The 25,741-nt window shown below is 40.0% G+C and overlaps 1 long non-coding RNA gene across 2 annotated transcripts in view; it reads left to right on the top strand.

The window, feature by feature from the left end:
• Positions 1-25,741, top strand: part of LOC132823179 (uncharacterized) — a 74,162-nt gene that overhangs the window by 13,600 nt on the left and 34,821 nt on the right. For both annotated transcript variants that reach the window (XR_009645510.1, XR_009645509.1), the window contains exons 2-3: positions 3,689-3,770; positions 10,694-10,793. This is a non-coding gene — a long non-coding RNA (uncharacterized LOC132823179). The remainder of the gene's footprint in view (positions 1-3,688; positions 3,771-10,693; positions 10,794-25,741) is intronic.

Genomic DNA, 25,741 nt, shown 5'->3' with positions numbered 1-25,741 from the left:
CAATATTTTCTCGCATCTGTTCAGTCCAAACCCCTCATGATTTTGGATATTTGCACCAAAACTTCTCTCACCCTCAGAAAGCTATGTCCTGTTCCCTTTGGCCCTGATCTATCCTCAAAAGTGTTGCCCTGTGTTAGTCACAGTGCTTCACCCAATTATTGGAAATGACTGAGAGTGACTCCCATGTAATATTCCATGGAGTTCAATCTTATTGTTTTTTTGACAAAACCCAAGTTATGGTGGGCTTTTAGTTTGTTGATCACAGCAAGGCCTAGCAGCTTTGCTCACCTTATCTTAACAAACTCACCTTATTATCTATCATACCTCTATCAGATCTCTCATGTTCAATTTTCAGCCCATCTTATGACATGCTGGTCCCAGAACAACTCACCATTCAATAGTTAGCCAATGTTTAGACCGCATACTTTGTGATTGTACCATCTCTGAATGCTCATTGGACATTTTGACTGGGGCTACTTTGCATGTATCTTGACATTTGCCTTGGACATAGCAGAGAGGGGGATGTAGTTTCTCTGCTTTGTGAGTAGGGACGTGGAAGTACTGATGGATGGGGTGTTGCCTGGCACTTCCTCATTGCACAGAAACAGTAGCAGAATCCATGACACCAGACCATGCCATCTGGGCCAACGTTGCCACTTGGGTTGAAGCACTTTCAGTTGTTTAGAGAAATGCCTAACACTGCAGAAGAAAAATAAATCTCCTCCTCCTCTTCACCAGGGTAAATGCCATCATCTTCTCTCAATATCTGACACTCACTTTACCTCCGCTCCTGTACCCACTTTCCCATCAAGGGACATGCTCTACAATCTCTACCATAATTGCTGTATGCAATATCTTCACTCATTTGCATTCACCTACCTCAAAATGTACTCTTAGAGTACATTTAGAATACATGGTATACAAATTGTTGTATACCACTGTCTGTGGATTTAGGTTGTGTGTGGTCATTGCCATGGACTGTGCTTGAGATGTTGGCTTTTAATATTGAGGTCATTCAGTGCAAGCTGCAAGCTGAATTCACCAGCTGCACAGTCTGGTTTCCTCATCGTGTTTTCCAGACATCTAGCTTGTTTGGTAAGTTTGGTCAACAGGACTCTGAATATTAATGAGGCAAGCCATGCCAAGGCGCTCAACATGTGTTAATACTCATCAATTGGCATTTTACTGGTGCCTTACTAGACTCTTGCCATGTCACTTAGGAAAAGCATAAAAGCTGGAATGAAATGATCTCATTATCAAGATGGGCCTCGCCGCATTTGCCATATGTTGATGTAACAAAACTCTCTATTGTGCATCATGAAAACTCCTATAAAATTGTACTCATGGGATTTAATTAAGATGTAAGTGTTACGCTTGCATTTTTCTCACTTAGTGACTCAAGGAAATTCAACTTGTAGTAATCAGCACTTAGAACCAAGATTGACCATAAATTCTATTAGCACAGCATCATTTATCACCTATATCCACCTTTTGGTCAAAAAAAATCTCCTTTATAGTTCAATCCACCTTTCAATGTGATTGAAAGTTTAATTTTACAACTAATCAATTTTTACAAAAAATTGAATACACTTTATTGACCATCAATTCAATTAATAATACAAATAAGCATACATTTAGAATGCAAAACTTCGGTGCTCTGAAAGCAAGTGATCGTCAGAGATGGTGACTTTTGATGGATAAATATAGACTTACATCGTCAGTACACAATATTCCAGGAACATTAAAAATGGTTCAAACAAAATGGAAATCTCCAGTTCTATAAGTATAGCAACTGACTTAAGCTGACTGAGTAGTCAAATTCTGTTTTATTACATGAGATTTTAAATCTTTTGTCAAAACATTAAATTCTGTGAGTGAATTGATTTTTCTGTGAAAACTGTAAATGCCCTTGGTTGTTGTACTATCTCTGTCCCTTTGAGATAGACTGGAGAGACAAGATAAATCCAGGAGAAGATACCCACCCCAATTGACTGTGAATATGTTTGTCAGAGCTATGATTAAATGCCTCCTGCTTCTTTGTTATTTGAGATATACTTGTTTCTCAATATAGTTCTTCTATAGGAAATCCAGCCTTGGACATTACAAGTGAATTGTTAAAACTATCTGCAATCAGTTACAAGTCATGGCTCCCATCTTACCTCTCATTCTCTGTAAGTTCCAACCTAATGTCCACTACGTCTCTATTTTTAGCTTAAGAGCAAACTTGAAATTAGCCTCTTTGAAAAAAAAATTCCGTTATCTCTCTTCATGCATCCCCTTTTTCTTAGTTTTAATTTTTCTTCAAGCTTTGGAAAGATAAAGATGCTTTCTAACTGAATGTTGTGTCATCAGAATCATAGGTTGAGTTTCAAATTTGAAATATTACGAGGTTTACCTCTTTATCTTCCATCTACAAATGCAGGATTAGAATCATATCACAATACTAAGTCTTAAAACAAAATTCAATTCTCAATTTTAGTTGAACTGGTCAAACTTTATGTGATTTTGTGGCCACTTTAATAAAACACACATCATGTGCTTTGAGTGACTTCTAAACATATGGTTGAGCTGAGCTCAATTAACACTTGTATGGAAATGCTTTGCTAACATTTAAAAGCCTAATGGCAATGTGGGAGTATTGTAATTATAATACTTTGAAAAGCATAATCATGGTGTAAGTAAATATTTTGAGCAAACAACAAAAATAATTCTTCGCCTGTCTTGCTGGTTGTCACATGTTTCAAGACATCAGCAAAGTTTCATTCCCAACCAACATTACTCTCAAACTAGGGGTAACTAATATACTTTGGCAAGCTTCCATACTCATCCCATCTTTTCGTATGTCAAGCAATATATATTTGCATATCTGAACTTATGAGACTATTCGTGGCTGCAAGATGCCTGTGGGCAGGTACATCTCACTTTACAGGTATAATTCCAAATTCCACACTCAGGAACACGAAAATATTACAAGCAGGAACTGCTATTATTTCCACAACTGTTGTATATCATAGTAGTGTTAAATGTCCCATTTTTCTTTTCCATTGTATTCTTTGACTTGGAATTTACAAAGTTTGTTGCAGCATCAGGAAAGAAGGTGGATGAGGGTGGACTTTTGAACATTACTGATGCTGTCCCACTGGATGTCGGAGACATTTGGGTCACCTCTTTCCAAAAACAGCACATTTGAAAATTGTGTGGGTGCCGCGATGAAAATGTAGAATCATAGAGTCATAGAGTCACTCAGCACAGAAAGAGACCTTCAGTCCAGCCAGGCCACACCGACAAAGTTCCTAAACTAAACTGCAATCGCATGGCCCATATCCTTCCAAACCTTTCCTGTTCATTAATTTATCAAAATGTCTTTTAAATGTTGTAACTGTACCAGCATCTACCACCTTCTCTGGCAGTTCATTCTGCACATAAACAGCTCAATGTAAAAAAGTTGTCCTCATTCCATTCTAAATCTTTCTCCTCTCCTTCAAAATATGCCTCCGAGTTTTGAACTCCTATTTAATCTCCCTTGTATTTGTTTCTTCCATGCAGAAAGTTATTTGGTTAGAAAACTAAAATATAACCCATGCAAATTTGAGCATGACTTGACCACGATGTCCTTTTACAACTGTGAAAAAGCTGCAAAAAACTGAAGAGATTTGCCTGAAGTTGTTCTTGGGTTTTCATCCTACAGGTGGCATCGCTTCAAACTGTAAAACAGCAAGGCATTCAGCTAACTTTGAGACTTGACTGACAGTCAGCCACAAAAGATAAAGGTACACCTTCTTTCATATTAATTATTACACTCATTAGTGATTATTCTGGATGAAATTGAAAAGACTTCCAAATAAATTTAAAGATAACACAATTGAATGAATAATAGCTTCATTTGGTATTGAAGTAAACTTTTCCTCAGCAGTCATGCTAGTCAGTTGAATATGTTTTTGCATATTATGGAAATCCTGTATGGTGCCTTTAGTTCTTCCCTTTCAGACTATGATAGACTTTTGATAAACTTTAGGAAGAACACTGCATTATTTATTTAGTGAGGCTTCAAAAGTCCAAGTAGTTGCTGTGTAAGGGATGTCTCTGAACATGATTATCCAATAATGATGAAAATAAAATTAATATAAATGCAGTAAGTTCAACCTTGAATGACATAAGCAACTTGACACAATTATGTTCAGGTCACTGACTGAAACAGATACCAACTGGAGATGCAAATATTACCATTGAGCTAGTTACATACAAAAAAGAAAAAACGTAACATCATTACACATAGCTCCACTGTTCTTTTCATCAAACCTAAGTAATCACCAAATTTTCAAAATGAACTCTGTTCTGTTCTTGCCCCACAAGCTTAATACAGCCTTTACAGCTAAACTCCAGAGGTAAGGTGAGAATGACTGTCCTTGACATCAAGACAGCATTTGACTAAAAGTGGCAACAAGGATCCCTTGCAAAACCAGTGTCAATGGGAATTGGAGGAAATCTAAGCTGGTTGGAGGCATATCCAGCAAAAACGAAGATGGATGTGGTTGGTGGGGACTCTCAAGAGAGTCTTGGGATATCAGTGTAAGAGTTCCTCAGGGCAGTGTCCTGACAAACTATCATGGAGTCATAGAGTCATAGAGATATACAGCACGGAAACAGACTTTTCGGTCCAACTCATCCATGCCGAGCAGATATCCTGACCTAATTAGATTAGATTACTTACAGTGTGGAAACAGGCCCTTTGGCCCAGCAAGTGCACACTGACCCTCCAAAGATCAACCCACCCAGATCCATTCCCCTACATTTACCCTTTCACCTAACACTACGGGCAATTTTGCACGGCCAATTCAACTAACCTGCACATATTTGAACTGTGGAAGGAAACCGGAGCACCCAAAGGCAATGTGGAGACACGGAGAGAATGTGCAAACTCCACACAGACAGTTGCCAGATCGTGCCGCCTGTAATCTAGCCCCATTTGCCAGCACCTGGCAAATATCCCTCTGAACCGTTCTTATTCATATACCCATCCAGATACCTTTAAATGTTGTAGTTGTACCAGCCTCCACCACTTCCTCTGGCAGCTCATTCTGTACATGCACCACCTTCAGTGTGAAAAACTTGCCCCTCAGGTTGCTTTTAATTTTTCCCCTCTCATCTAAATCCTATGCCCTCTAGTTCTGGACTGCCCCACCCGAGGGAAAAGATCTTATCTATTTACCCTATCCATGCCCTTCATGATTTCATAAACCTCTGTAAGGTCACCCATCAGCCTTCGACCCTCCAGGGAAAACAGCCCCAGCCTGTTCAGCCTCACCCTGTAGCTCAAATCCTCCAACCTTGGCAATATCCTTGTAAATCTTTTCTGAACCCTTTCAAGTTTTACAACATCCTTCCATTAGGAGGAGGCCAGAATCGCACACAATATTCCATCAGTGGCCTAACCAAAGTCCTGTACAGCCACAACATGACCGCCCAACTCCTCTACTCAGAGCTCTGTCCAATAAAGGAAAGCATACCAAATGCCTTCTTCACTATCCTATTTATCTTACGACTCCACTTTGAAGGAACTATGAACTTGCACTTCAAGGTCTCTTTGTTCAGAGACACTCCCAGGACTTTACCATTAAGTATATAAGTCCTGCTCTGATTTGTCTTTCCAAAATGTAGCACCTCACATTTATCTAAATTAAGCACCATCTGCCACTTCTCAGCCCATTGATCCATCTGATCAAGATCCTGTCGTACTCTGAGGTAACCTTCTTCACTGTTCACTACACCTCCAATTTTGGTGTCATCTGCAAACTTACTAATTATACCTCCTATGTTCACATCCAAATCATTTAAAAAAATGAAAAATAGCAGTAGACCAAACGCTGATCCTTGTCGCACACCACTGGTCACAGGCTTCCAGTCTGAAAAGCAACCATCCACCAATACCCTCTGTCTTCTACCTTCGAACCAGTTCTGTATCCAAATGGCTAGTTCTCGCTGTATTCCATGAGATCCAAACTTGTTAATTAATCTCCCATGGGAACATTTTCAAACACTTTACTGAAGTCCATACAGATCACGTCCACCACTCTGCCCTCATCAATCCTCTTCATTACTTTTTCAAAAAAACTCAATCAATTTCATGAGACATGATTTCCCACGTATAAAGCCATGTTGATGATCCCTAATCAGTCCTTACCTTTCCAAATGCATTTAAGCTGTCCCTCAGGATTCCCTCCAACAATCTGCCCATGACCAATGTCAGGCTCACTGGTTTATAGTTCCCTGGCTTTTCCTTACCACCTTGCTTAAATACTGGCACCATGTTAGCCAACCTCCAGTCTTTCAGCACTTCATCTGTAACTATCGTTGATCCAAATATCTCGGCAAGGAGCCCAGGAATCACTTCCCTAGCTTCCCATAGAGGTCTAGGGTACTCCTGATCAGGGTTTGGGGATTTATCCACTTTTACGCATTTTAAGCCATCCAATACCTCCTCTTTTGTAATATGGACATTTTTCAAGATGCCGCCATCTATTTCCTTAAATTCTATATATTCCATGTCCTTCTCCACAGTAAACTCTAATGCAAAATACTCATTTAATATCTTCCCCATCTCCTGTGGTTTCACACAGAGGCTACCTTTCTGATATTTAAGGGGTCCTATTGTATTCCTAGTTACACTTTTGTCCTCAATATATTTATAAATTGTCTTTGGATTCTCCTTAACCCTATTTGCCAAAACTGTCTCATGTCCCCATTTTGTCATCCTGATTTCCGACTTAAGTATACTACTGCTTTTATACTCTCAGGATTCACTCGATATCTGCTGTATACACCTTACATATACTTCCTTCTTTTTCTTAACTGAAACCTCAATTTCTCTCTTCATCCAGCAGTCCCTACACCTACCAGCCTTTCCTTTCACCCTAACAGGAACATATTGTCTCTGGACTCGTGTTATCACATTTTTGAAGGTTTCCCATGTTCCAGCTGTCCCTTTAACTGCAAATATCTGTCCCCTATCAGCTTTTGAAAATTTTTCTTATTAGATTACTTACAGTGTGGAAACAGGCCCTTCAGCCCAACAAGTCCACACCGACCCATCAAAACGCAACCCACCCAGATCCATTTCCCTACACATAATACAACGGGCAATTTAGCGTAGGCAATTCACCTATCAAGCACATTTTTGGACTGTGGGAGGAAACTGGAGCACCTGGAGGAAACCCACTCAGACACCGGGAGAATGTGCAAACTCCACACAGACAGTCGCCTGAGGCGGGAATTGAACCCAAGTCTCTGGCGCTGTGAGGCAGCAGCGCTAACCATTGTGCCTTCCTCCAATTTAGAACTTCAACTTTTAGATCCGGTCTATCCTTTTCTATAACTATTTTAAAACTAATAGAATTATGGTCAGTGGCAAAGTGCTCCTCGACTGACACCTCAGTCACCTGCCTGCCTTACTTCCCAAGAGTAGGTCAAGTTTTGCACCTTCTCTTGTAGGCCCTTCCACATACTGAATCAGAAAATTTTCTTGTGCACACTTGGCAAATTCCTCTCCGTCTAAACCCTTAACACTATGGCAGTCCCAGTCTATGTTTGGAAAGTTCAAATCCCCTAGCATAGCCGCTTTATTATTCTAACAGTTTACTGAGATTGTTTCCCAATTTCCTGCTCTAATACAATCCCGATTAGGTGATTCACCCTTTCTTATTTCTCAGTATCACACAAATATCTTTTCTGGATGTATTCCCAAGAATCTTCTCCCTAAGTACACCCGTAATTCTATCCCTTGTCAAAAATGATAGTCCCCCTCCTCTCTTGCCTCCACCCTCCACCTCCCCTTCCCCCCTTCCCCACACCCCCACCCCCACCCCCACTTTTCTCTCTTTCCTATAGCATTTGTATCCTGGAACAATAAGCTGCCAATCCTGTCCATCCTGAGCCACATCTCTGTTATTGCTCTGATATCCCAGTTCCATGTTCCTCACCATATCCTGAGTTCTTCTGCCTTACATGTTAGGCCTCTTGCATTGAAATAAATGCAGTTTAATTTATCAGTCCTACCTTGTTCTATGCTTTGTTCCTGCTTGCCCTGACTGTTTAATTTGCTCCTTTTCCCAACTGTACCAGTTTCAGATTGATCTCTTTCCTCACTATCTCCCTGGATCCCACCCCCCTTCTCCTTACTAGTGTAAATCCTCCTGAACAGCTCTTGCAAATCTCCCTACCAGTATATTAGCTCCCTTACGATTCAGGTGAAATCCATCCTTCTTGTACAGGTCACCTCTACCCCAGAAAATAATCTAATGATCCAAAAATGTGAACCCTTCTCCCCTGCACCAGCTCCTCAGCCATGCATTCATCTGTTCTATCCTCCTATTCCTGCCCTCACTAGCTTGTAGCACCAGGAGTAATCCAGATATTACTCCCGTCGAGGACCTCCCTTTTAAATTGTGCCTAACTCTCTGTAATCTCCCTTCAGAATCTCATTCTTTTCTTTCCTATGTTATTAGTTCCAATGTGTACAATGATCCCCTACTAGTCCCTCTTCCCTTTGAGAACATTCTGCACCCTCTCTGAGATATCCTTGATCCTGGCACCAGGGAGGCAACATAACATTCTGATTTTTCGCAGCTGGCTATCAGATTGTGCCTCTGACAAGAAATTCCCCTATCCCAATTGATCTCTTGGAACCCAACGTGCCCCTCACTCCATTAGAGCCATTCTCTGTGCCAGCTACATTCCCCCGAGAGTTCATCTCCCCCCAACGTCTTACACAACAGCACTCCTGCACTACCTGCCTACTCCTCCTACCTTGTCTGGACTTTAATCATCTACCTGACTGTATCTCATTTCCTAGCTCTTATAAATTTCTTATTGCCTCTAACTGTTGCTCCAACCAATCCATGTGATCAGATAGGATTTGCAAACAAAGATACTTCCTGTAGACATAATCATCAGTAACATGGAAACTCTCCCTAAACTCCCACATCCAACAGCCAGAGCACATTACTCTACTAAAGGTCATCTTGGCTTCTTCACAATCTACAAACCCAGAAATTAGCACCATCTTATTGTTCTAAATAAAAAACTCTGCTCCAGGCTAACTTAATGCTTATGGTTTATATTTTTTAAAAAATTAATCAACAAACAGATCTCAATATAATATATAATCAAGAAAGAATCCACTCATTATTGTAAATTTACAGCAAGGTTACACTTAAAAACTATACATTTATTTGTTCCTGTGTTGTGAGCTTTCCCACACAAGTTCCTCCAAGGTCAGCTGTGAATTTCATTGTTTGTTAATATTTTCTGGATGCGCTGCGATGTCCAGAGGTACTTGACCTCAAACAGCAAAGACAGTAACTGTGTGGATTCACTGCTGTGTCAGACTGCAGTATAGGTTTCTTTATCTGACCATGTGTTTGTCTTCCTCTTTTTTAAAGTGCCATTGTTTTGATCTTTTGTCCCACAAAGTTCCAAATCAATGCAACAGCATATAAAACAGTAATTGCTGCTCCAGCATTTGAGGAGATCATCTCAAAAACCTAAAATACATCAAAAAAGGAGCAGCTCTTACAGCCACACCTTTTTTCCAACTATGGCCTTCTCTCCACCATAAGGGTAGAAGTGTACGTGGTCATAGATGATTGTTAAATGTTCAGCAAGAGAGAACGTAACCATTCTTCCTGATATTCAATAGCATTGCCCTCACTGAAACTCCCATGCTGAAAATTGGATAGGATACCATTCACCAGAAACTGCACAGGAGACGATCTCCACTGGTGGAGATCTGGAAACACACACGCACGCGCACACATACATGCACACACACACGCAATATTTCAACAAAAGACAACGGAACATGCATCACCAGAGATGAATGCAAGTTAGACCCCAATTCCTTCTCTTGGCTTCATTGGCCTCTGCTTCCCAGGTGACCATGTCTCAGAGACAACTCTGTTTCTTTCAAGCTCTGTTTCTTTTGCTCAGTGGTTAGCACTGCTGCAGAGACCTGTATAAATTCCAGCCTCCTAGCAACTGTCTGCCTGGACTTTGTATGTTCTAGCCGTGCCTGTGTGGATTTGCTCCAGTTTCCTCCCACAGTCTGAAGATGTGTAGATTTGGTGGAATAGCAATGGGAAATGTGGGGTCACAGGGATAGGGTAGGGTGGGTGGGTCTAGGTGGGATGCTCTTTGGAGGATGTGTGTGGACCAAATGGCCTACCTCTATAATGTATGGATTCTATGATTCAATGAAAAAGGTAAAACAAAGGTCTTATTTATTAACTCTGCTGCTTGGCACTTGTTAATGGTCATTTTTACAAATTAATAATATTTTGAATCATCGGTTTATAGCTTTGATGTTGATTTCTTTTTGCTCAGCGCTTTGTTTTTTTTCTCTATACGTTTTTTTAAATTTTGAAATCGATCTTTTAATATTATGCCAAAACAACTCTCAGACAGCTGCTGTCAGGATTCTTTTCGAAATGAAATGGAAGGCTGAAAAGAAGCCTGTTCATTTGTTTTTTGGATGGCTGACAAAGAGGGTTATTTTTGCTCCAGAAGAAATGGGAAGTAATGGAAATGTTCAGCAAATCAAGCAGCGTCTGTGTAGAGCGAGACAGAGGTCAGTGACCCGTTGTCAGCACAAGTACACATTGTGCATCTTTTAATACAGACTCTGTTTTTCTCTCCACAGATAATGTCTAGCCCATGGAGGTTTTCCAGGATATGCTTTTTATATTTCAAATCTTCACCATCCACCGTATTTTGCGAGTATTTCATCTGCTCCATGCTGGGTAAGATTGGTTAGTTTAAATTTAAAAACATAAAATATTTATCACGACATGTAAAATGTAAATTCTCCAATAACAAAACCAAAATCTTTGGGATGTTGCTGTCCAGAAATTGCAAACATTCGAGTTCAATGAAGCAAAGGTGGCTTCACAATAAAAATCAGTAAGGTGTGTGCAAATATCTTCCAAAACAGTTGTTGTAGTGTGTCATGCTGACACCTGGCTTTTGGATTTTATAAACAAAGGAATAAAAAACAGAAAAGCCCAGAAGTTTTGCTGAGCCAATTAAACATTTTGATCCCACTGTGCCTATACATTCTAATTCTGGATGGATAAAGGACATGAGGGGCTAGGGTTAAAATAGGGTAGGTAAGTGGTGGAGAGAAATAAGGAGCTCAGAAACAAACAAAGCATTAGGATCCATGATTTCTCATGCCATCCTACAAGGAGCAGATTTGAGGTAATTTGTTGTATTTATTGGGTAGCACAGTTGGCTGGACAGCTAGTTTCCAAGTGAAAGTGATACTAATATTATGGGTTCAGATCCCACACTGGTTATGGTTACCATGAATGAGCTTCCTTCTCAACCTCTCCCATCACCTGAAACATGCTGACTCACCAACTGCTTCTGTTTCTCTCTAATGTGAGAGGGCAGCTATGTCGTCTAATAGGATCCTGGTGACTTTACCTTGCTGTGCTGGTGCATGGATGAAAGGGATAAACAGATCTCTAATTCCATGAAAGGATTGCGTCTAGTTAACCCTTTCTTATTTTCCTCTAAACCAACTGACCAGTGTTACTGGAAAACTTTGGTAACAGAGCATATTCTAGCAGGTATTTGCAGTATAATTGTCAAACTCTGTTGCCATATTTATTTTACAATGCAAAAGCTTATTTGACTTTGCTGCGTAGTCCAAGAATCTCTAAAATAATGACGGAGCCATCACATGACTCACTGTTTAATGGTTCTATTTGACTCTACATATAATTCCCACTCTCAATTAATCAAAGACAAACGACTCCCTGAAGACTTGCAAATTCTTAGTATGATCAGAACATAGCTTTCATTATTCTTTGAAACAAATACAAATAAAAAAGATAAAAGCTTTAAAACTGGAATTATCTTCAAATGAACATTTTTTTTCTCCTTCATGCTGTAGCTGATGGATATCTACGATATTTGTACATTTCAAGCTTCTGTGGGAAAATAATGTCAGTGGTCAGCATCACGTCCTAACTCATATTTCACTACCTCCACTCTCACCCACTATCATACATGACTAAAACTAACCCCTTTATCTCACAAAGGAATCAGAGACACAGTTTCTCAAATTTGTGATTGATTTGTTGACATAGAGCAACAAGTTTAGAACAGTAACTATGGGAAACTGGCACATGGAAATAATTTGCCATGATCCATTAACATCATCACGTAAATGTAATCTTTCAGTTTGCTCACCTTCATTGCTTCCTTTCACCTCTTGGTATGTGATAAAATTTTAATAAAAGTTGATTTTGCAGCCTCAGTGAATGTCTCTGGCCCTGAGTTACTCTACATGGTCTCCAACTATAGTTCAGTCCTTTGTATTTAAATCCTCCCAAAATTGCATGTGTTTCTGAGACATAGTACTCTCTTCAGACAGCTTCTCCCATTGCATCCTGTGATCTACATTCAGTTTCATGCCCCACCGCATACACATTTTCAACCTTTCTCTCCATCAGTACCACCTTGTGCTGTCTCTAAACTGTCTTGGTACCCCGTTCAATTTTCATTCTTCATCTCACTCAATGCCTTACTAAGAAACGTTTTCTCTTCCAACCAGGTGTTAAACAACATGAGATCCAACAACTCATACCAACTTGGCTCGATACCATTTCATCATGGACTTCCATCTGATTCAATCCCTTCTTTTCATTCTACCCCTCATCAAAAATTCGCCATACCTTCTGACCTTGCACTCTCTGATGCTGAATGATCTGCACTCAGAAAAGTTTTATCCCTTTATGCCCAAACTCAATGAGTTTTGGACAGAACTTGTTGAACACTTGTGTTATTTTTGCCTCCATTCCCACTTCTTTGGACCCACAGGCCCTTTCACCCATCTCAGATATGCCACCTTCACCCAAACTCCTCCTTCTGGCCTCTTACCTGTTCTTGATATCTTCATCAAGAAATGTCAAACTGTCATTGGCCACCTTAATTTCTCTGTTCCTCTCATGCACTCAAACCTGTCTTCCTCTGAAGTTATGAGCCATTCTCTCAGGTCTAAGCCCACCGTTGCTATCAATTTTGCCAACAAGGCTAGTGCTGTTAGTGTCTAGTGCACAGTTCTCTTCCTTGCAGAAGATGAGCACCAACTCTTAGACATGTCGTCCCATCTCCCCCTGGATCATACCCCCATCACTGAACGTCAGGCTGCTGTTTTTGGCTTCACATTTAGTTTTCAAAGACATCATCTTCATACCTGGGACATGGGATCTGAGGTGAGCTGATAAGATGGATATAGAACTGGTTTAGCCATGCAAGACAGTAGTGGTGGAAGGGTGTTTTTTTGGGCTGGAGATCTGAGACCAGTGATGTTCCTCAGGGATCAGTGTTTGTGGTAAATACACAGATAGTTCTCCTATAACACCGTAGGTGCATTCCAGCGAACCTCGCTTAATGGAAAATCGCTTAATAGAAATAATGGAGCCTATGAGAAAAGTGGGGTTAGAATATCACTCATGATTGCTCAAAAATCACCCAAAAGTCGAACGCAAAGTATAGCACAGCCTGAATGAAGGTTGAAGTCATATTTATTAATGAAGTAAAAGTAAATTTAACACTGTAAATTTAAAAAAAAAGTAAGAAAGCTGCTTTGTATCTGGTGTCTCTCACAGAAAGCTGCTCTGTTGGCAGCGGACATTCACTCATGTGCAGAATGACACAGAGACTTGGTGTGGACATCGCACATGTGCAGAATGGCAGGAACATTGGCTCACACGCAGCACATAGCACGCAAACCAATCCCTGCTGGCATTGAACTATTGCCAATGGAGGGAAGCATTCTCCAAAATACTATTCCCTAATTCTTCAGCGACATTATAGCCAAATAATGCTGCCGAAATGTGTGTTATTCCTGAACAACCTGTAAATGACTTGGATGAGAATATAGGTGGTCTGATTAGTAAGTTTGCAGGCAACACAAAGATTGAGGGAGCTGCAGGTTATGAGGAGGACTGCCAGAGGATATGGCAGGATATAGATAGGCTAGACTCTTGAGCGATAACATAGCAGATTGAGTTTGATCCAGACAAAAGCGAGGTAATACATTTTCAGTCTTGGTAGGCAGAGGGTTCTAATCCTGTGCTGTGCTGTCCTTTGTTCTATCACACCACCAAATCCTTACTACGCAGTATATATTTCACATGTCAGCAATATCTTGGTTGCAAGGCATGTCTCACATTCAGCTGCGCACTCACACACTTATGAATGCTTCAAGCCTCAGTTTCACATTTGACATCTTCCACATTCCTTCAGCGATGCAGCTTTGACAGATAGTTCACACAAGCACATTGCAACAGATTTACACCCTTCAATTTGCAGAACAGGGACAGTCATCGCAAGAAAGCAACTGGGAACTGGCAGAAGATAGGCGTATCCGTTTCACTCTCCACAGATGCTATCAGACCTGTTGAGTTTCTCCAGCACTTTTTGTTTTTATTTCAAATTTTCAGCTTCGATGGTATTTTGCTTTCACCTGCTGCTGGACAATCGTGGAATTCTTGCTTTCCATTTCAAATTCATTCTCTCATCCCATCATTCCTTAGCTGTATTAATGCTTCCAAGTATTCAGGATCTGTCACCTGAACAGACAGTAATACTTGAGGATGATGGCACAATAGAGCAGTTGCAGCTACCAGTGCAGAAATTGGCATTGTATGTACTTTCAGGGGTGGTTTAGGTTCAGGATGTACAGAAGGTGAGTCATGTGGCATAAGCTGACCGGTTCTTGATTGGGCAAAAAGATTTTGTAGATGCCAGTACCCTAGATGGCAAGATAATCAATAGATTCCACTGCACAGAACTCAGGCAAAGGTTTTTGGGAATAGACAGGACAGAATAGTGATGGGTGTGCACAAATGGATGCTTTCTGCACTGGCAGACTTGCAAGCTACCTTTGGTATGAAGCAACGGGAAGTTTAACATATCCAACTTGGCATGGGCCTTTACCTTTCCATTGTGGAAGTAGTGGTCAACATCATGAGAACATTGGAATACCCAGATGTTATGAAACATCTGGTGATTGATGTCTCACTTGTCAGGACAGCAAAAACAGGAGATGCCCAACAAGCTGAGCCTTGCAGTAGAAGTTCAAACTGAGGACATGTGTTTTTTTGCTATGCAGGCTCAGACTGCTGCCTTTATGGATGTGGATATAAAGCTCAAAGGGTCAAGTGAATTCATATAGCAGTTCAGAAATCTGTCCCCCATTGGATTTCTTAGATTCTTGATACCTACTGTGGGAGCAATGGAGCATGTAGCTACTGTTATCTCTCAGGATTGAAGCATCAACATTGTTGGGTTGCTGGTGTCCTTACTGCTTCCTGTCGGTCAACCAATGCAGACTGCTGCTATCCATGCTGAGCCAGAGTTATTTGAAGCCAATCCCAGAAGTGCTCAAATGTTATCCTGCATGGCCATCTGCACTCTCTTCTAATGAAATACTGCAACTATTTAGGTAATATTGTTTGTAAGCACAATGCTAGAGAAGGTTACCTGCGAGGAATCCACTAAGGGAATATCAAGACAGCATATCAGGAGCAAGGGAGACCTAGGTATCTCATTTTCCATCTTCCAAGGTCCTCGCTGAAAGTCTAGCTGTAACAATAGCTTTTTCGTCATGAAAGCAAGATTGGAGAAAATGACAAATATCACCTCAAATTTGGAACCATGCTTCAGTACTAGTGGATTCCTTTTACCTATCATGGTGGTTCAATAGCCTGAGCTGTGACATTCTTGATAGTACAATGACTCTCTTTGCTTATATATGCAGCCATCTGACCACAGTTGGCCTGTAAGGAGTCATCAGTCACATACAGAGTGGGTAGCCTTTGTCACCAAACCGCCAGCCTTTAGCTTGATTATGGCAGGAAATGTTATGACTACTTCCAGAACATTTGAGTTTGTCAACAGGATGTGCTCTGTATGGTCACACATCAACTGCACAATAAAAGAGGGAAAGTGTCACAGTTGCGGTATCTTTTCCTATCAATATGCAACATATGCAGAGCCTCGTGGATGCAATTAATGGTTCCTAAGCACCATTGAAAATCCCACAACCAGAAATTTCATGTATTCATCTAATTAGAGAGAAGACCATCACATTTGCTCCATAGTTACCTCTAGTGTGTTTACTTTTCTGATGTAGTGGTACACTGTAAACCAAGACAATGTAATGACAGCCTTTTTGGAACAGGTGAAATCTGGAAGTTAAACTGAGTGGGTTGTGATCTCAGCTCAGTTCAATTAATTAAGTACCGACAACTCCAATGAGCGGTATTTAGTGATGCCAGTAGGAGTCTTTTCTGCCAGCTGGAAATTTAGCAAAATAAACTTAATATTATATAGGAAAGGCAAGATTCCTTGGAGGCAGGCACACAATGTGTGGAGGTGTCAACTCAAAGCTTAACTCTCGAATAATATTAAACAAAGAACTGTGGATGCTAGAGATCTGAAACTAAAACAGAAATTGCTGGAGAAAGTATGCAGGTCTGGCAGCATCTTTGGAGAGAAAGCAGAATAAACATTTTGAGTCCAGTCATCCTTCTTCAGTCATAGCTAGACCTGCTGAGTTCTGTTTCCAGCAATTTCTGTTACTGGCCTAACTCTACAACTTTGCTCCCAGTTCCATCTTCGAACCTGTCTCTGCCAGACCAGCAGGTTTCCACCCAATGTAAGTTAAAGTGAAACATTTAATTATGATTTGTAATTAACTTTTAAATATTTCATTTATTGCTGATGATTTCAGTAATAAAGCTGCTACGAACATGTGAATCACTTTATTGTCTTCGTACTGGTGTTTACTTCGGCAGCACAAACCTTAAGCAGAAAGTTGAAAACAAGCTGTTCTGGGAAATTAGAATACTCAAAGATGCCAGCAATTGGATTTCCTGATGAGACCTTGTTTTTATCAAAGGGCAGTTGATGTGTACTTGCACTCATGCACTGATCTTAGCATATCTTCTACTGTAGACAACTTTTTAAAAACTCAATGGTCTTCTGCTGGAGAACCGCTATTGCAAATACTGAGAGAAGGGAAGTGGAAGCTGATAATTAAAAAGCCAGTAACTGCTCAATGAAGTGACAGAAATAATGCGATGAAGAGAAACTGAAATATTGTGACCGCCAAAAGTCCTTCAGAGAAAAGACTTTCCAATTTCAGAGAAGCAGAACTGGATATATTACTATGAGGGCTAGAAGTGCATGACTGCTTGGCACACACGAAAAAATATCTCAGATTACAAAAGGGATGCAGAGCTAAATAGCTGAAAGCTTGTAATGACCATTTTTGAATTCTAAGATTACCAATGCAGTGCAGGAAAAATAACAATTTGACCAGAATTAGCAACATAATTGATTCACTATCTCATTAAGAGGTCATGCAAAACGCATCTAATTTGCTGCCAAAATGAAGCAACACAGACCACTGTGAATTGCATACTTGGACAGAGCGACGTCAGCTGCTCAAAGCTATAGCTGGCACTGCTTTGAGGTCTACACTTGGCACTGCAGTTGAATAAAGTATAACTATAGATGCACTACAAAAAATTTCATTTGACAACTCTCGGTCAGAGAGTTTGGCACAGAGCCACTGGGTATCCTTCTGAATTCTCTGCTGAACTAATAGCATTGTAAATAATAAGGTTGTAATAGTAGGTGATTTTAATTTTAACTGATTTTAATTTTCACCAACATTGACTAGAACTACCATAGTCTTAAATGTTTGGATGGTTAAATGTGTTCAAGAAAATTTTCTTCATCATTATGTAAATGTTCCTACTGGAGAAGGTGCAAAACTTGACCTTTTTTTTGGGTAGTAAGACAGGTCATGTGACTGAAGCGATCGTAGGGGAAACACTTTGGGCCTAGTTTTAAAATAGCTGTGGAAAAGGATAAGCGTTCCATCAAAATTATTTTTTTTTTATTGGAGTAAGGCAAATTGTAATGGTATGAGACAATAACGTTTAAAAATTAATTGGAGTAGACTGTTCAAAGGTAAAGGTATAAGTGGGAGGCTTTCAAGATAGTGGTAACAAGAGTTCAGAATCATTATGTTCTGGTAAGAGTGAAAGGTAAGGGTGGTAGAATTATGGAGCATGGATCATAGAAATGTTGAGGTTCTAGTCAAGAATAAAAACGAATTGTATGTTAGATACAGATTGGATAGACTGAAGGGTCTGTTCCTGTGTGTCCTCATTCTATGGAAAAGACAACTACCATTAACTCTATTCACACCTGTCATTATTTTATACACTTCTCTTAGGTCGCCTCTCAACCTACCATGCTCCAGTGAAAAAAGTCCCAGTTTATCCAGCCCTTCTTTATTACTGAAATCTTCCATACCCAGCAACATCCTGGTAAATCTCTTCTGAACCCTCTTCAGCTTGATAATATCCTTTCTACAACTGGGCCTTTTTTTATGTTGAAATATAGCAGCAATTTTGGTCAAAGGTAGAGATTTTAAGGAGGGTCTTAAAGGAGAAAGGTTTAGAAAGGGAACTCCCAATGTTTAGGGCATAGACAATCTAAGGTTCAGCATGAATATCATACACATCCTGGTCCTCAAATAGTTATAAGTGAAGCTATACCATCCAATCTGATGATGTTACTCGGTCTATGTTTAGAGAAGAGCCAGTCTAGCTCGAGATCCCAATGGGATCAGACATATAATCTCTGACTTTGGATTGTCTTTGTAATTATGATGAACTAGCCAATGTAACTTCTACTTTGAGTCATAGAGATGTACAGCACAGAAACAGACCTTTCAGTCCAACTCTTCCATGCCGACCAGATATCCTAACCTAATCTAGTCCCATTTGACAACGGTTGGCCCATATCCTTCTAAATCCTTCCTATTCATATACTCACCCAGATGCCTTTTAAATGTTATAATTGTATCAGCCTCCACCACTTCTTTGGCAGCTCATTCAATACACATACCATCCTCTGCATGAAAACGTTGCCCCTTAGTCCCATTTCTATCTTTCCCCGTTCAACCTAAACCTATGCCGGCTAGTTCTGGACTTGCCCTCTCCAGGGAAAGACTTTGTCTATTTATCCTATCCATGCCTCTCATGATTTTATAAATCTCTATGAGGTCACCCCTCAGCCTCCGATGTTCCAGGAAAAACAGCCCCAGCCTATTCAGCCACTCCCTATAGCTCAAATCCTCCACACCTGACAACATCTTGCAAAATCTTTTCTGAACCCTTTCAAGTTTCACAATCTCCTCCCGATAGGAAGGAAACCAGAAACTGTTGTCATGTTATCATTCTTATTAACCTTGTTGTTATGATGGTGCTTTTTATCATTAAGATTTAAGATTTGATTTCTCGTTACCCAATGTTAATTGGATAGGTTGTCAGACCAAGTACAGAAAGGTTCAAGTGGCAGCAGGTCTTTGTGGTACAATGATACCACAAGGTACCTCCAAGACAGGAGGCCTATGTTCAAGTGTTATCAATTGCAGAGGAGTGAAATAACAGGTTGATTAGATATATCCAGAAAGATAGATTGGTACCAGGTTTCTACCTCAACTGCAAGTCACCTGTGGATGATTTCACCAACATATCAACCTAAAGGCCTGGCACTCCAAGCACAATGCCATAAATAAACACATAGATCTAGATGCCATCTATCAACCCCTCAGAAAATTAACAGGAAATGACATCACCACAAACCCCAGGAACCCTATCTAGGAGAAAGCTATAAATAGAAAGCAGGAGACAACAGCTTCGCTTCACTTGGAGGTCGCCACTGATGTTACCTAGCCAGGTAATGAAATGTCTGGTTATCAAACCTACAGCTCAGTGAGCAAACCTACACCCTAAACCTCAACCTGAGCTACAAACTTTCACATACCTTGCAAAAATATCATAACAAATGGTGGAGCCAATAACCTGGGGGGTGCTGAAGAGATCTGAATTAGAGCAGCACATATTCCTCAGGGAGTTGTGGACTAGACAAAACAAGGAAAGGTGAGACCATGAATCAGGCTTTAAAGTTATTGAACTCGATGTTGAGTCCTTGAGGCTGCAGGTTTCCCAAGTGGAAAATGCAATGTTATTCTTTGAGCTTGCACTGAGGCTTGCTGGAACATTGCAGCATGCCTGTGACAGAAATGTTGGTGTGCGAACAGGGTAGTGTGTTGAAGTTGCAGGCAACTGGAAGCTTTGTGTCATTTTTGCAGAGACCATAGGTGTCCTACCAAGCCATCACCCAGTTTGATTTTGACTCCCCAAAGTAGAGGAGTCCACATTGTGAACAGCGAATACAGATTTCTAAATTGAATGAAGTACAGATAATCTGCTGCTTCACAAGGAAGATGTGCCTGAGGTCATGGATAATGAGGGGGAAGGAGGTAAATGGACAGGTTTTACACCTTTTGCGATTGCATGGGAAGATATCATGGGGATGTAGTGAGGTGTTGCGAATGGTGAAGGTGTTGACCAGAGTGTGTGGAGGGAATGCTTCTTGCAGAATGGGGGCAAGTAAGGGGAAGGGAATATCTATCTGGTCATAGTAAAGTGTTGGAGGTGACAGAAATCGTGGCTTACAACCCTTTAGATGTGTAAGCTGGTGGGATGGTAGATGAGGACTGGGGGATCCTATCATTGATTTGGGAGGAAAGAGAAAGGGGTGAGGGCAGAAATGTCAGAGGTGGGTTAAACACAGCTGAGGACCTGTCAACCAGATGGCAGGGAATCCTCAGTTGAGGAAGCTGATGGACATTTCTGAGGCCCCTCTTGTTTAAGGTGGCCTTGTCAGAACAGATAAGACAGAGATGGAGAAACTGGGAGGAATAAGCTGCAGTCCTTACTGGTGAGAGTCGGGAGGTTTGTAGTGGATATTGGTGGCCATGCTCATACCCAGAAATGGAATCATAAATGTCAAGGAATGGAAGAGAGGAATCAGACATGGACCATGCGAAGTTGAGGGCAGAGTGGAATTGGATGTGAAATTGATCATTTGTTCCAATTTTGAATGAGAGAGGGAAGCAGTATCAATGAAGTCACCATCGTACTGGAGAAAGAGATGTGTGGAGGGGCCTGAGTAGGACTGGAACAAGAATATTCCACTCCAAAGAGACAGGTATAACTGGGGCTCATGTGGGTACCTGTGACCACACGTTTGATCTGAAGAAATTAGGAGGAGTTAAAGGGAAATTGTTCAAAGTAAGGATGAGCTCAGCCAGGCAGATGAGGGTGGTGGAGGATGGGGGTGGTACAGATCTTCTTTCCAGGAAGAAGTGGAGAGCCCTGAAGCCATCCTGATGGGGCATCAATGTGTAAAGAAATTGCACCTCCATGGTGGAGAGGTTGCTGTCCGATCCATATCTCTAAATTTTTTCCTTCTTTATATGGTGGCAGTTGTCTGTTTATAAATCAAGGGTTTGCACTCTGGTGGTTAATTCTTAAACATTGCCTATAGCTCAGGAGCCCCACTCTGAGGGGTTGGTGTCTGACATATTGCTTACTGATGAGGGCAGTGCACCATTCATTAGCCTCTCATTTTCGCATGACTTTCTTCTAAGTCAATTGAATTTTTAATTCCAGCTCACCCATTCCAATGCCTTTCTAAAGAGACAGCCTCTCGAAGTCATGGCTGTCAGCTACCAATTTGATGTTGTCAATGCAACATCCACTATCTTTATATTTTTGCTTGCAGGTGTTCTTGTAGCATGGAACTAGAGACCTAAGAATCCAGGACCCAATGCCCAATTTACTATACATATGCTCTTTGGACACACCACTGTCACCCAAAAGATGAACATGTTCAACTAATGCAGTTATCATTGGCTTAGCAATGAGTGTGTGCTGATGAAACAACTATACTCTAGGACTTCTGAATTAATAATCTTGATCTTTCAGGAGATGCCAGGGACAGTAAAGGTAGAAAATATTTAGTCTTTTCCATTGCCTAGCATATCTGTCTAGCTCTCACCTCTGCAAAGAATTTTATTGAAGATACGTGCTTATTAGAATCACATCTTGGGGTTCTTAATCTGGTTGCTGTTTATTGACACACTCTGACACAACATGGATATTGCAGATGCTACTTTTGTTGTGTTTTCATCAGTTTCTGTATCAATTGATAAAATGCCGGTGTCTGGGACGTATGTAGCATGGTGGCTCAGTGGTTAGCACTGCTACCTCACAGTGCCAGGAACCCAAATTTGAATCCAGCCTCAGCAATAGTCTGTGTGGAGTTTACATGTTCTCCCTGTGTCTGTGTAGGTTTCCTGTGGTGCTCTGGTTTCCTCCCACAATCCAAAGGTGAGAGGGTTAGGCATGCCTGATGCTGATGGTTGAACCAAACCCTTTACCAGTGTAAGACAGTTTGTTCACTTGTCAATGAAGTTGTTCCTCAGTATGGAATCCTACTGTGATATTATCAGAGAAGACCAACAGTCTGATTAGGACTTGAATTACCTTTGTCTTGAATCTCAGGTGAACAAGATTGAACTTTCACTCACTCTTGCATCAAAGTGACACCCTCTGTAGATTACTCAAACGCATGTGAAAGGAGAGAGGGACATACCAAATCATGCCAGTAGCAGAACACAACCTTGTTCAACCCCACTGTGAATCACGAACAATTTTAATGGTCCTTGTCATAGCTGACCGAACTCACCATGTTGTACTGAACATTGCCCTTATCACTGATTGTCCTTATTGGCAAGGGATTGGTGGGCTGAGGGCCTGTTCCTGTGCCGTACTGTTCTTTGTACTATGAACAACCTACCTTTATAATGTTTAAAAATGGCTTGGTGTCATGTGTTCTTTTCTATTGCCTTGGAGAATAGCTTTGATGCTGTTGTTCCTTGATCTTTAGAACTGAATCTATTGACATGAGATGGTTTCACATTTTGTTTATGCTGGGTGTATGTCAACCAGTATTTAAAGCAAAAAGAAGTAAAACTTTTTCTTTTGGTACTTACTGATGCATTGTCAGTAGCGTGAAACGGGTTCTGTTATATATGATATGACCTGTTTTTATCTAGTATCCTATAAACTGTTCTATTTTAGCTAACTTTCACCAGTATTCCATTTGACTTTGTAACAAACATGGTTTATCATGCAAGCTGAGCTAAAAATAAAGTTGCACATTCCGGCTGGATCAGAAGGTTCACACAGGACAGTTCAGTGTCACTATAAACTCCGCAGGCATGGTGGAAAATATGAAAAAATAAATATATTTTTCGCTTAATGTTTTAGCTAGGTGCAACTTTTCTTATCATTAATTCAATGGATTGTTTCCTTGGTTGGTGGGAATTGAAAAAAGTATATAGTTTGGTCAAGATGTAGCAGTATCTGTCACATTTATCCATTTTTAATGGAATCTATCAGAGATATCAGTAATGAATTGCAACCCTATAGATGGTAGCATGTTTTGAGTCTCCAACCTTGTCAGATCAACTTTCATAATTAGCTCTTATTTTAAAACACAGCAGGCAGACAGAACATTTTCTCAGTTATTGTACATATATAATTGGTGTCGAGAGTGTAGTGCTGGAAAAGCACAGCAGATCAGGTAGCATCCGAGGAGCGAGGGAATCTACTTTTCTGGCATAAGCCCTTCATCAGTAACTTTGCACTGACATTGCTTTGTACATCAGTCAATCAGCTAGAGATACTTGCGACAGAAAAAACAAAGTTTAATCATCCACAAAAGACCTGTCATTGTAAGCTTCCATATTCTAGAATAGTAGCTGAGCCCTATTTCAAGCAAGGTCCAATATTTCCCATTTACTGAATATACTCCAGTAAAAGTCAATCTCATGTAAAAATCAACCCCCTAATTTTGGTCAAAAAATCTGGAATTTTTCATGTATCTTGTGTAAAAGCCAACCCTAGTTCCTCACAGATAACAGATCCATATTGCAGAGTCAACATGTTATCCTGTATGTTGTTATTATGATGAGAAAATTATGTTTTTTCTATACTATTCTGTGTTTTGATGCACAATTCATAACATTAGACAATGGATTTCTTAAGTTCATTATTGAACAAGAACTATAATTAGTACAATTAGTGTGATACAAAGTTTACCACACTATCATTTCCTCTATAAGATAGGCCTATATGCATTTACTTCAGTATAATTATCATGCAACTGTTGATGATTTCTCATAGATACAATGATCGTTCTGATTATATGAGAATCAAATGTATGATAACTTATTTTATCTGAAATAAAAGCTTAAAATATTAGTTTGAAAGCTAAAATAACAGAAGACAAGAGAAAATGGAGGGAAATGGAAGAATTTGGCGTGAAGTTTAGTCAGGTCAGAGTCAGATGACAACCTCCATTTGTGTACAGCTCAGCTGAGCTCAGTTCCCCTGTAGTCGTCATTACCGTAATTTGTTTTTTTTTCTTTATTCGTTTATAAAGCAATTGGGCTTCTACTAATGATGCGGTATTTTGGACTGTAGCATGAATTCAGTCCCTTAAAAATAACCTCCATATAATAGTCAACCCCATAAATTTAACCTTAGAAATCATCTAAAAAATTCAACTTTCATACGAGCATGTATGGTAGTTCTCAGAAACACATTGTAAAGTATTTATGGAACATCTCATCTTGAAATAGTAAACTGACTTTCTCTTTATAAGTGTTGACTGACTTACTGTTCTATTCCCTGGTTTTAGGTATATGCATCCTCCACATTTTTGTCTGGGCAATGCGTATCAGATAAGAATGCAGTTCATTAAATAAAAAAGTTGAGACCAGAAATTATCTCTTTGATGCTTATTAAACCCTACATTGGGAGGCCCAAAATTGTGTTATACCAGGCCTCAATTTTGTATCTACCAGATCATGATGGATGCTGTTTTCAACCAAGGAAGAAAGAGTGCAGCATTTTGTCATTGTATACATATGAAACAATATCAAGTTTGACAGTTAAATGTCTGTAAGTGATACTTTCTCAAACCTTGACATGTGCAACCAGACTAATGGATTTCTGAAGACTGTGAGAATCATGCCAGGTACATCAGTATATGAAACTTGGGGGAAGGCTGCAACCGAGTCAGGTAGGTTAAAAGGTCTTGCCCAATTCAAGTTGTTTGCAGAGAATTTTTTAATCATGATTTAAATGCATTTTCAAAGCAATGAATGATCATTGGAATCTATGGTTAAAAGATAAGTAACTATGCAATTCATGAGGATTGTGTATATGTTTCATGTGCACTAGAGTACTTTATCTAGTGGATAAAATGCAGTTATTGTTCAAGAAAATTGAGAAATTGATTGAAATGAGCCATCTGAATACTATGCTTTGACCTTATCATTGATTTGTGTATGACATCAATAAAACCTTTGAAAAAGCTGAATAGATGTCAGTCTGCTTTGATGTCAATGCATGAGCCCTTGAAAAGAATGGAGCATACATCTAAACGTATGGTCAGTTAACTTCAAAACCTTTGCTGCATTACATTCTTTAGGGATTGTTTTAGGAATGCCTGGCTGAGTTCCAAAATCTGTGTTAGTTTTGCCCATTAATGGTTGTCGACACAATTAGAAAAAAAAGTTTATGTTTTGTTTGATTAATAGCCCTATGAATGAGATGAAATACAATAGTTTGAAGAGAATTTTGAAAACATGTTTCAATATCTTAACAGAACAATGAGCACTTCAAAGAAGAAAATAATTGTTTAAGGGACATTTCAATGGTTGTGCGTTTTG

The sequence above is a fragment of the Hemiscyllium ocellatum genome, chromosome 16, assembly GCF_020745735.1.
Source record: "Hemiscyllium ocellatum isolate sHemOce1 chromosome 16, sHemOce1.pat.X.cur, whole genome shotgun sequence".
In the NCBI taxonomy this organism is placed as follows: Eukaryota; Metazoa; Chordata; class Chondrichthyes; order Orectolobiformes; family Hemiscylliidae; genus Hemiscyllium; species Hemiscyllium ocellatum.
Note: the sequence above shows the minus strand (reverse complement) of the source record. Positions and strands in the feature narration are given on the sequence as shown.